Below are 12,526 nucleotides of genomic sequence, written 5' to 3' on the forward strand. Positions count from 1 at the left end.
TGCATGCAAGCATAATCTTGCTATAAAGAGCTCTAACTTTCGGTGGTTCTAAAGTTCTTACCTTAAAGAGTCTTCCCAAACAGCCCAGACAGCTCAACAGCTGCAGTCAGCTCCAGGAGTAGGAGAGCTCTGAGCTCAGAGAAGCCCAAGAGCTGACTGAAGCCCCTAGCCAAAGGCTGTGGCTTATATACCACAGGCACCGCCCACAGCTTTTCCCACAATCCCCTGGGAAAGAGGAGGTGGCAATTACCACAAGGTATAAAAGCAGCCAGAGGAGAAGCAGTCAGTTTTCTCCTCTTTCTTCAGTTTGCGGGACAAGCAGAGAGACTCCGTTATGCCGGCTGAGGAATTTTGGGTTTTTTCTCTCTCCTTGTAACTTCAGCGACGTGACCAGGTAAGAATTCAACCCAAAGGGAACCTTAACAGAGTAAAGGTCATTGGAGGCTTATATTAGACAGAAAAGAGGAAAGAACAAGTGGGGTGGGTCACAGATACGGACTCGCAAAGTCTCCTGAAAGACTCAGAGGGGGGAGAGCTCTGCAACAAAGCTAAAAGTGCGCTAAGGGCAAGCTGGAAGGCAGCGTTCTGTTAGAGGGGTCATTTTTGGATCGAAGACACTGAAGAAAGCTGAGGGGCACAAGCAGCAGTCGGGAGGGGATTTTAATAGAGTACAGGCGTCCCTGGGATGTTGGGAACCGAATGACAGACGGCGTCAGAAGAGCTTCTCGTAGAGCGAAAAAGGCGTAAAACGCGCAACGGAGCCGGAAGGTGGCTGCGGGACGCCGAGAGGGGGGGCGTGAGGTTGGCCTCCGGAGGTGTGGTGGTGAGAGAAGGGTGCTGTGAGAGAGGTAAAAGGCGGCTCTGGGACACGAGGAAAAACCGTACGTGTCCAGTTGATGTACGGATGCCCTCGGGGGCTGAGGGACTGAACAGATGTCTAAGATCACGACAAATGAAGAAAGGGTTCTGGGGTGCAAAGAGAGCCTGAAGAAGGATTCTGTCTCAGTAAGAGAGCTAAAAAGAGCACCACAGAGATCGAAGGGTGTGGGGCGGCGGGAGGATGGTCTCGTAAGGAGCGGTGCCCTGAATGAGAGGGCTCTGATGGGCCATAATGTTGAAAAAGAGTCCGGGAAGACCCTCTGGCAGAGTCTTGAGGGGGAGACCGGACCCCCGTCCCTTTCTGAACGCTTCCTCGGAGAGGACCCTGGGTGTGGCTGGATGTGGTCTTTGCCCCTGGCAGTAAAGCGGAGTTCATACTCTCCCTCTGCCCCAGAGTTGGTGTATTTTATCTCTGCCTTTTAATACCTCGCTACCTGTCTGCATGATGTGCACCCGTCCCGTTGTATAAAGGGTTTCTTTAAAATGCATCTTACCCCAGGGTGATTGGTTTCTTGGCTCTTCTGCATGTGCCTTTGATTTCACTGGTTGGTTCATCTGAACCTCAAGTTCTGACGGTTTGCTGCCATCCCCAAATAAATTGATCCGTTTGCTTCCTGGTCTCCGTATGGAACTCTAATTCCTGAAATTCAGCTTTCATTTTGCCGTCTCCCTGTCCTGTGGACTTATCTGACTCTCGAGGGGGGAGGGGCTTGCTGCGCTGCTTTTCTATTAGTCTGTCCTTGGTGTTTCACGTGGCATCGGTTTCACTAGATTTCAAGGACAGTTGAGAGTGTCCTGAGGTCTATATAGATCTGCTACTTAATATGATACTTTGCCAGATGGGCGGGGTCAGCGCAAAAGACACAGGCACCCAAATAAAGAAGTTAGTTTATATTTACTGACGTATTAAATTATAAGAGAACAAGTGCAGAAACAAACAACAAAACTGAAGTGCGATAGCAAAGTCAAAGCAAAACACAGCAACTCATCTAATTGTTACTATACAGACGCAGCGACAAAGAGTAAGAAAGACGTGTCGCCGATTGCTGTAATGGTTTGACTTTGCCTGGATCTGCAGTTGCTGGGGAGCCCTGGTTGTTACGAGGACACGGAGAACCCTTCCCAGCAGTTGGGAAATCCTACACGGTGCGTCCTCTTGTAGGTGAGGACGGCAGAAAGGGTCCAGTTTTTCGAGTATCCCGTTGCCGCTAGTCCGAAGGACTTGCGCTTTTCTTAACGTGAAAACGTCCGCTCTTACGCCCCGTAACGACCGAAACCGGGGCCTGGCTGGGGCTCAAGTTGCAGATCGTAGGGCTGCCTAAACTATCTCCCCTAGACATGTTACTGGTGGTTACCTAAAATATCTGCCCAGACAATTCAGTATATTGGCTGCTTTTGCACTCTCTCGTGGTTTGAAAAAAATTTCTCAGAATGGGGAGGGTAAGCTACTGCTTTCACAAACCTTTTTCCTCCTACATACTTAGCTGATCTCCCAGTAAACCAAATGTGCTCCGTCTCAGGATGAGTTAATAGATCCAAGTTTTTTTCAAGCCTCATTAAAGATTCATTTTTGAGTGCAAAATCAGGGTTTACTTCTTGATTATTCATGGGGGGCAGTGGCTAGCTGCTAGTGGAAGGCAGCCACACCATAGCCTCCCGCTTTGGCTCTATCTTGAATATATTTGACCCATTGCATGATAGGAATTATGGCAGACAGAGCCTCTTTATATCCTACTGTGAGTTGTTCTAGTTCTAGCTCAGCACAAAAACGTGCTAATGTAGTAGATGTTTGTGAATTCATGTTAAATAATTATAAAATGTTTGTTAACCCACCTTTGAGAGTACTAATAATATATCTGTCTTCAACATTGTGAAATATGCAAACGTAGGAATTCGTTGGAATGAAATATAACTGTTCTTTGTGTAACTACAAAGCTTAAGGGAACAAGAAACAAGACATCCACAGTTTCTGTACCCTGAAAACACTACAATGTACATCCTGTTGTGCTAATCTAAGCTGATTTTGCTGCTCACCACATAGCACTGAATTTGAGGTGGTTTTACTGCTGACTGCAGAGCGTTGCACAGGAAAGAGCAAAGGAGCGCATGTGCGGAATCGAAGGGTAATGAGAGGGGAAACTGAGGCAGACACTGACTTCATCCAACGACCACCAGATGGGGGTCAAAAAGATCCCCAGAGATAAAGCGGGCATGCGCCTTTGAAGGCCTGCTTCTCCCAAGAACTAATAAACATAATCCAGCCTATTCCTAGAACAGTCATTAATGCGCATTAGAATAGATATGAATGTGTATTAAGGTATGGAATGTAAGACAAAAGATTAAACTTTAAGGCATGTGTGCGAGTGGAGCGGAGACTCCCCACGCACCCAGCGCTGTTTTGCTTATTGCAATTTTATTTATTAAATTAAACTATTAACAGAATATTGAGTCCCAGTCATTTATAACACTAATAACTCTCAAAGTGGAGTTGTTTTCTGCTTCTGGTAATTTTCTCCCCCGGGCTCCAAGTTCTGTGTAACCCGTTTACAGATTTGTTTGAGATCTCTTCTTATTTGTGAGGATCATAAATCCAAAACCTGTTGTTAAGCCTCTTCTGTTAATTCCAAATCACCGTGCTATTCACTTCTGCAAACTCACACTTTTGCCTTGTTACCTCACATAACAGGGTTACGATTGGTCCTACGTGTCAGATGCACTGTCTCCAAAAACGACACAATCCGATGGGTGCTATAGAATTGAACACCGCAATACACACTGCCACGCACTGAATTTAAGAAGATACAAAACAATTGACCGGCGGTCGGCCATCTTTTTAGCGAAAAACTACAAATGATTCTCCGGAAGTCGGCCATTTTGTTACCGGAAGTCGGCCATCTTTTTACCGGAAAACTACAAATGAGTCTCCGGAAGTCGGCCATCTTGTTACCAGAGGTCGGCCATCTTTTTAGCGAAAAACTACAAATGAGTCTCCGGAAGTCGGCCATTTTGGTACCGGAAAACGGCCATCTTTTTACCAGAAAACTACAAATGAGTCTCCGGAAGTCGGCCATTTTAATACCGGAAGTCGGCCATCTTTTCAGCGGAAAACTACAAATGAGTCTCCGGAAGTCGGCCATTTTGTTACCGGAAGTCGGCCATCTTTTTACCGGAAAACTACAAATGAGTCTCCGGAAGTCGGCCATCTTGTTACCAGAGGTCGGCCATCTTTTTAGCGAAAAACTACAAATGAGTCTCCGGAAGTCGGCCATTTTGGTACCGGAAAACGGCCATCTTTTTACCAGAAAACTACAAATGAGTCTCCGGAAGTCGGCCATTTTGTTACCGGAAGTCGGCCATCTTTTTAGCGGAAAACTACAAATGAGTCTCCGGAAGTCGGCCATCTTGTTACCGGAAGTCGGCCATCTTTTTACCGGAAAACTACAAATGAGTCTCCGGAAGTCGGCCATCTTGTTACCAGAGGTCGGCCATCTTTTTAGCGAAAAACTACGAATGAGTCACCGGAAGTCGGCCATCTTGTTACCGGAAAACTACAAATGAGTCTCCGGAAGTCGGCCGTTTTCTTACCGGAAGTCGGCCATCTTTTTAGCCAAAAACTACAAACGAGTCTCCGGAAGTCGGCCATCCTGTCACCGGAAGTCGGCCATCTTTTTAGCGGAAAACCACAAATGAGTCTCCGGAAGTCGGCCATCTTGTCACCGGAAGTCGGCCATCTTTTTAGCGAAAAACTACAAACGAGTCTCCGGAAGTCGGCCATTTTGTTACCGGAAGTCGGCCATCTCTTCAGCGGAAAACTACAAAAGAGTCTCCGGAAGTCGGCCATCTTTTTAGCGAAAAACTACAAACGAGTCTCCGGAAGTCGGCTACTTGGTTCCGGAAGTCGGCCATCTTTTTACCGAAAAACTACAAATGAGTCCCCGGAAGTCGGCCATCTTGGTTCCGGAAGTCGGCCATCTTTTTACCGAAAAACTACAAACGAGTCTCCGGCAGTCGGCCATCTGTTTACCGGAAGTCGGCCATCTTTTCAGCGGAAAACTACAAACGAGTCTCCGGAAATCGGACAAACTGATAGTTAAAAATTTAAAAACCCCCAGTGTCCCCTGAGCGTAGAAACACACCATCTGGCAGATCCTCTGATCTTCGCCAAAACCTGTCACTTTTCTCTTACTTGCTAGATTCATTTAATCACTCGTGTTGGAAGGGGCCTTCGAAGAGCATCTGGTCCATCCCTCTACCTAATGCTATGGATTTGATGTCTTAACACTTTCTACAACGGGGGGAATCTACCGCTTCTCCTAGGAGACCATTCCAATCTTTTACTGTCCACATGGTGACAAATGAACTTTTTATGTCCAATCAGAATTTCCCCATTACCTCTTATCCATTAAGCCCCACCTTACCTTGTTGCTGGAGGACCAAAAATGAGAACTGTTGCAAGGCGAATGTCTCTTAGGGCACGGCCCTCCAAGGTCCAAACAGGTGTTCCAGCAGAAACTCACGAATAGTACTCTGAGTCTATTGCTCTCAGGCTTGCCTAGCCTGGCTCGGAGCTACTGCTCCCGAATCGGCTAACCTCTCTGCTGGCTTGCTCAGGAATGAGCTGAGATTGGGCTCCAGGCCTCACCTTTTATTGGCCCCCTAATCCTGCTCATGTGCAGTTGGGGCCTGCCCTAATCAGGCACAGGTGGGCTTAACACAAGCTCATGCCCACTACCTGGCAATTAGTGGCACCTGGTTGCCTCATTTCACTACAGAGAACAGTGAGCAGCTGACTGTCTGGCTCCTTCTGGTTACACGAGGACAAAAAAAGAACAGAGTGCAGCTGAGTAATAGGGAACATCTGGTTTCTAAAGGTCCAAAATAGAGAGCGTGTTTGGCTGCTTCACATGCTGTTTCCGGTTGCTGGAGGACTGGTGTCTGTCAGCAAGCCAGCAAGCATTTAAATACCCATTTACACATCTAATATCTGCTTTGACTTATATATCAGCTTTGATACACTCACACAGACTCCCTGGAGCAAAATATCCTCTGTCCCTCCTGGTCCCACACTCCCCCCTCACCTCTACCATACACCCTGACAGCCCTCACAGCCCTTTATCCCTCCCCCCTGTAACTCCAGTGCTTAAAACACATCTAGGAAGACTATTAGGCAGGATTTGTCATTACATTTGTAACATCAAAGCAACGCTCTTGCTGGGGGCAGAAAAAGCTTCCATCCTTCCCTACTCCATTGCTGGCGTAGAGAACCCTGTACGGCTGCCTCTACTTGTATCACAAGAGACACCTACACACACACTGCAACAGTAGCGGCCTCGCATCCTGCTTAGACAGCAAAGCTGAAAGTAAAAAATGACTCCTGAAAGTAAAAAAATAAATTCACCATCTGCTTATGAGGTGTCCACATGTTTATACATATCCTATTTAAATACTTCTATAGGCAAGTATTTCACTTCCTTTCTGCATTCATGTAACTTGTACAACTGTTCACTGATACCATTACGTTTTCTATCTCAAACATGGGGATAATTTGACCAGGAATTTTTTGTGTGTTACACAACCGGGAGGGAGAGCTGCCCAAAGGAGATGCTACCAAACCCCCAGGGAAATACCCCATTTAGAGGGAGACAAAGTACTTCAGAGCACTCCATCAAAACACCAGCAAAAGATACCTGCAGCATCCAGCTGTCTCTCTGTTCAAAGATTTAGAATAGATAATTAACTAAACTAGGTAATATATGAGATCTAAAGCATTATGGGGCTCTCGGCGTCTAAACAATGCAGTTTGTGCTTTATACAACTGTTTTTGTTACATTTATGATACAAAAAAATCTGTGGTAACTCTTTGGCTTTAATTTTTGAAGCATGATGGAGAGAAGGGAGGGTAAAACTGCAGGAGTCAAACAAATCCCCACTGCTGCAGTATATAAGCTTACCAAAAAGGACTCTCTGATTTGTTAATACATCTGGACGTACCAAAACGTGCAGAGGAATGCATTTTCATCATCTCAGCTGCTGCAATTGTGAACCACAAAGCCAGAAACACCATCAACTTGAGAAAGATGTGCTGTGCTTCCCTCTTGAGAATGACCTTCTCTTTTTTTTTTTTTTTTGAAGGAGGAAAGAGTCTTGTTGTCCACAGACTCTTTTGGGATCTGCTCTGATGGGGAGTTTCCAAAATGCAACATCTTTGAATGAGAGGCCAGGGATCAGATTCCTTCCTCAAGAAAAGGCACATCAGGTAACTGGTATATTTCTGCAGTCACCAGGCAAAAAAAAAAAAAAAAAAAAAGCAGAGTGCCAGCAGGAAGCATCTGAAAGAATCCTATGGGTTGGCAAACCTCTTCTGCTTCAACCTCCTTCACCATCCCTTGAAGTACTCATCATCCCTAAAGACACCCCCCAAGTCATATAGAAATAGCACTTAGGGATATGGCTTAAGTTCTTGTCAGTGTTGGGTTAATGGTTGGACTCTAATGATCTTGAAGGTCTTTTCTAATAGAGGTAATTCTGTGATTAGCACCATGGGCTTTCCCTCACCTGCTCTGTACCCATTCAGTGCCAGATACTGCATCTGTCATTGTTTGTAGAACCCAAGCTACATCAAGAGACAAAATGACAGTTATACTTGAAGGGAGTCACCAGCTCCATGTTCATCCTCACTACTACCCCAGCTCACCTCAAATGCTCATCCGGTCCCAAAAGTGGCCTAAAGTTCACGCAAAAAAGTAACTGCTTCACAGAGTAGCCACATTATTCTCTGCTCTTTGACAATGACCTTGCCTCGGACTACTTGCTATAGTCAGCAGCTTTGTCCCAGTGAGCCTGCTTACAATATTTGCAAAAAACAAAAGGAATGTACCAAGATGTTGCCTCAAACAGCACCCTGCCTGCAACAATTCCCATCTCTTACTCCTTTACCTTGGCAATTTGCATATCCAGCCTCTGCAATTTTCTTATTGTCACACGGTGACTACAATAGAACCTATAAACATCAACTGATGCTTCTAACTTCAACAACACACCCGAAAAATAACTGCTCTTTGGTCCCACTAGTCATCACTCACCTCACCCCAGTCACCTTCAGTGACTATCCCACTTTGCTTACTGCTTCTACCTTCAAAATGACTTAAACACACACTGTAATCAGGTAGCTACCAGAAGCACAATCCCTCCAGCACTACACACTGACTGACCTGACTGCACTCTGCTCCCCCGTTTCTTCTCACAAGCGCATATTTGTCCTTTGCATCTGAAAGAAAGTGTTACACAAGTCACTGGAATGCTGAACAATGGACAGACAATTCCAGATATCTCCATCCCAGTTAGGAACCCCATCTAGAGTATTACTACTCTCATGCCATTAATAAACACAGCCCCACAACTTTAAACCCATACACATACAACCGTTAACTACTGAGAGGGTCAATCTCCTGCGCTGCACAGGAAAAACCCTCTCATGAGGGTCCCATCACCTTCAAACACCATCAAAGCAACTGCCCACCCAGCCTGAGTATGGCTGCTCCACCTAAGATCACTGTAAAATTGTGGCCTAAAAACTACAGGCAAACATCACCAGAGACCCTTATGGCTCTTCAATATCCCCAACTCTACAATCTGGGCAGAGCAGCTCCAGGCCAAACACACAAACACAGACCAACCCAAGAAACACCACTGCAAACTACAAGATGAAACATTAATAGAAAACTCCCCAAAAGAATTACTCTGGGCTCCAAGAAGTTGGCCAAGAAGATCTACAGGGATGCAAGGGTGAGGCAAGGAGGCCCCATGGTGACATCAAGTGTCATAGAACAATTCCTGTTACAATAATTACTCTTCAAAATAACATATCAGATGTACAAGAAGACTAGCATCAAGACCTAAGGATGCAGAGACAAGGTTGCAAATGTGGAAAATTTATGACCAGAGATGCTCATTCATTCATAAAGAAGATTACAAAAGATGCCTATCAAGAAATTTGCAAGACGCGAGAACAGAAGGATCCAGATGGCACTATGATGATGATGATGACTAAATGTGTTCAACACCATGGGGATGATGTTCAATATTACTTGTCCTGTGAGGGACTCTGGAACTCAAGACTTGTGGGCAATAAGACCTACAGCGATGCGTCTGCAAAGCGAGGGAACGAAGCGACGGATGCCCGAGAAACCGCCTTCAAGACCTGAGGACGCAAGGATGCGGGGAACGAGTCCCCCTCAGGGAAACTGGGTGGACAGAGATCAGATGACAATGCAATTGAGAATGACGTTGCAGAAGACAACCATCAAGAAACTTCCAAGTCAAGAGACCGATCTGCAATTTAGACTCGTCGTGCGGAATAACACGCTGCCGATTAGCCCCATGCTGATCAGGAAAGGCTTTCCAGGGAGGATGCCCAAGATGCTGGACTTGCTCTGCGAGGACACAGAGGACCATCAAGGCCTGAGGAAGCTCTAAGACAGCAAAGACTGACAACACAAAACACACAACCCCACACACCGAAGCTGGAGCTGCCCTGCCCATGCTGGAATCACAGTGGAAAGTAACCTGTTCCTTCACTCACCCAAAGGGGGCTGCTCCCAGACAACCCTCTCCCCTACACTAACTTCAAAACACCACCTGCAATTCCCAACCTCGACTCCTCTGCTCAGCCCCTCCCCACCCGCCCCTGGGCCCTCAACTTATCTTCAAGAGCGACAGCAGCACAAAGCCATGGTCGGTAACAAAAAACCACATTGTTTGACTGGGATGTGCTTCCAGTCGCACGGTTCCTCTTCATCCCCTAGACGTAAAAAAGGAAAAAACACAACCCACAGATCGCAAACAGCGCTGGCACAAGTCCCACCTAAGCCAATGCACGCTACTTCTGCTGCACTCACCTCCTCGAGGGAGCCCCATGGTATACCACGCACCTTCTCCTTCCAGAGTTGAACGCTATCGCCACCATTGATTGGGGCACCTGAAACACCAAGAGAAAGAGTTCCTGTTCTGCTGATCAGAAGGCACCAGCCCCATGAACCCCTCGCTACCAACTCAACTCAACTTCAACGCTCATCCGGTTCCAAAGGTGGCACGCACAGCGCCTGCAAAAACAAAAGGAAACGTTTAAGTGACTTGATGTAAAATACATGGCTGACCCAGCCCACCACCATCTCACCTTCTCCAACCGCTCCTAAATGTGTGTCTTTGTCCCTACAAGGATGGTTGTGGCACCTGCAAAAGTCAAAGCAAAAGGAACATGCTGAGGTAGTGCCTCAGCCTCTCACCCATCGGCCTGCCATCCTCGTGGGGTGCCAAAAGCAGGTTTGGAGGACACCTGGAAAACACAAAAAACAGGGGATGCCAATGCCTTCAACGAAAATAAAACACCCGAGAAATAACTGCTCCTCCAGCACACCAGCCTTTGCTCACCTTGCCACAGCCACCTCCGGAACAGATATTCTGCTTCCTTGGCTGCTCTCACCTTCAAAAGGACAAACAAACCATAATGTGGTCAGGTAGCCAGGAGAGGGACCTTCACTCCAACACCGACTAACCTTTGGGTGGTGCTCTTCTCTCCTCCTGCTCTGTCATGTACATCCTTGTCACACGGGATCTGAAAAAAAGTGATACACAAGTCACTGGAACACTGCCCAACAGCTGAACTATTCAGTTATGGCTCTTCCAGCAAACCCTAACCCTACAACTCCGGGAAGGGCAGCTCCAAGCCAAACACTCAGACCAGTTCGAGACACAGCCCTCCAAATTACGAGACTTGATCTCAAGAGAACACCAAGCAAAAAGAATATCTCTGGGATCCAAGACTGTTGGGCAAGAAGACCTACGGCAATGCAACTGCAAAACGAGAGGCTGAATCCAAGGATGCCGAAGAACCCGGGCTTCAAGACCTGATGACACGAGGATGCGGGGAACAAAGTCCCACTCTAGGAAAATCCACGACCAGAGATGATACTGATGCCACTGGAGATGATGTTTCAGAAGATGACCAACAGGAAACTTCCCAGATGAAAGACTTATCTACGCTTCAAAGTTGTCATGCAAGAAGAAGATGCTGCTGACTAGTACTGATGAGTAAAGGCCTGCCAGGTATGATGCCCAAGATGCAGGACTTGCTCTGAGAGGACATCAAGGCCTGAGAAAGCTTTAAGACAAAGACATACAACACAAACTACACACCACCACACACCAAGGCTGGAGCTGCCCTGCCCCCACTGGCATCACATCAGAAATTAACCCACTTCCTTCACCTGACCAAAGGAGCCTGCTCCCAGACTGCCCTCTCCCCTACATTAACTTCAAAACCCCTTCCACAACTCCCACCAGCCTTGACCCCTCTACACCACTGGTCCCTCAACTTATCTTTCAGAGGACTGGCTCTCCAAAATCGTGGTTAGCCAGGAAAATAGACAGGAGCAGCCCAGAATAATCCTCGACTTCCAAGGTTCCCCTTTGCCACCTGCATTTAAAATAAATAAATAAATAAAGGAATAAATGAAAAAAAAAAAAATCAGCCAGCTCTGTTCTCTTCCAAATAACCCAGCTTCACAGAAGAGCCATACGGGGTCCACTCACCCACGCTTTCCAGAGTGGGACACCGCAGGCATCATCATTCTGGGCACCTAAAAAGCACAAAAAACTATTAACTATTGCTGTGCTTGAGAGAACACACTAGGTCCAGGAGCCCTGCACTACCACCTCACCTCCAGTGCTCACTCAGTTCCTGGCACTTGCTAGCATCAGGCCGGGGAGGGACAGGCTCCCATCAACCACCCAAAGGGCACCGCTTCTGGACAGCTCGCTCCCCTACAGTAACTTTAAAATGCGAGCCGGCGATTCCTAACCTTGACCCCTCCACGCAGACCCTCCCCAACCATCCTCCCTTTCTCTTACCTTTCAAACAGCTGGGGCTCTGAAGCACTGGACAGAAAAGTAACCCACATTGGCTGACGGGAATCTTCCCAAAACCACCAAGTTCCTCCTCATCATCTGCAACAACAAACGGCAGTGCCACCAGAAATAGGACGTCAGCTAAATACCAACCCCTTCCACAAGCTCCTCATAACCCTCGACTCGCCCTGCTCACATTCTCCTTCCACTCGTTATGGCCACCATCGCTTCTGGCACCTGAAATACCAGGAGACACAAAATTCCCGTTCTGCTTGTCAGACCGAACCTCCTCGTTACCATCCCATCTCACCTCCAGCGCTCGTCCCCCTCCAAAGGTGGCACGCGCAGCTCCTGCAAAAACAAAGGGAAACCCTTAACCGAGTTGAAGTAAAATCTCTGGATGAGCCAGCCCGCAACCATCTCACCTTCTCCGACCACTCCTCAACGCGTGGTTTTGCGTGGCACCTGCAAAAGTCGAAGCAAAAGCACGTGCCGAGATACTGCCTAAAACAACAGGCAGCCCACGCCAGCCTTTGCTCAGAAAACTTCCAGATCCCTTCTGCAACGACTCCCAACCTCAGCACTTCAGTTCAGTCCCTCAACTTATCTTCCTGAGGGATGGTGGTTTTGGATCTATGTCCAGCAAAACACCACGCTGTCTGAGGGGCGTGTTCGTCTTCATCACCTGCAAACAGAAAAAGAGGAAAATCAGAAACAGTGTCACCAATAAGGTGCACTTCAG

Source organism: Heliangelus exortis, chromosome 14 (genome assembly GCF_036169615.1).
Source record: "Heliangelus exortis chromosome 14, bHelExo1.hap1, whole genome shotgun sequence".
NCBI classification, from domain to species: Eukaryota; Metazoa; Chordata; class Aves; order Apodiformes; family Trochilidae; genus Heliangelus; species Heliangelus exortis.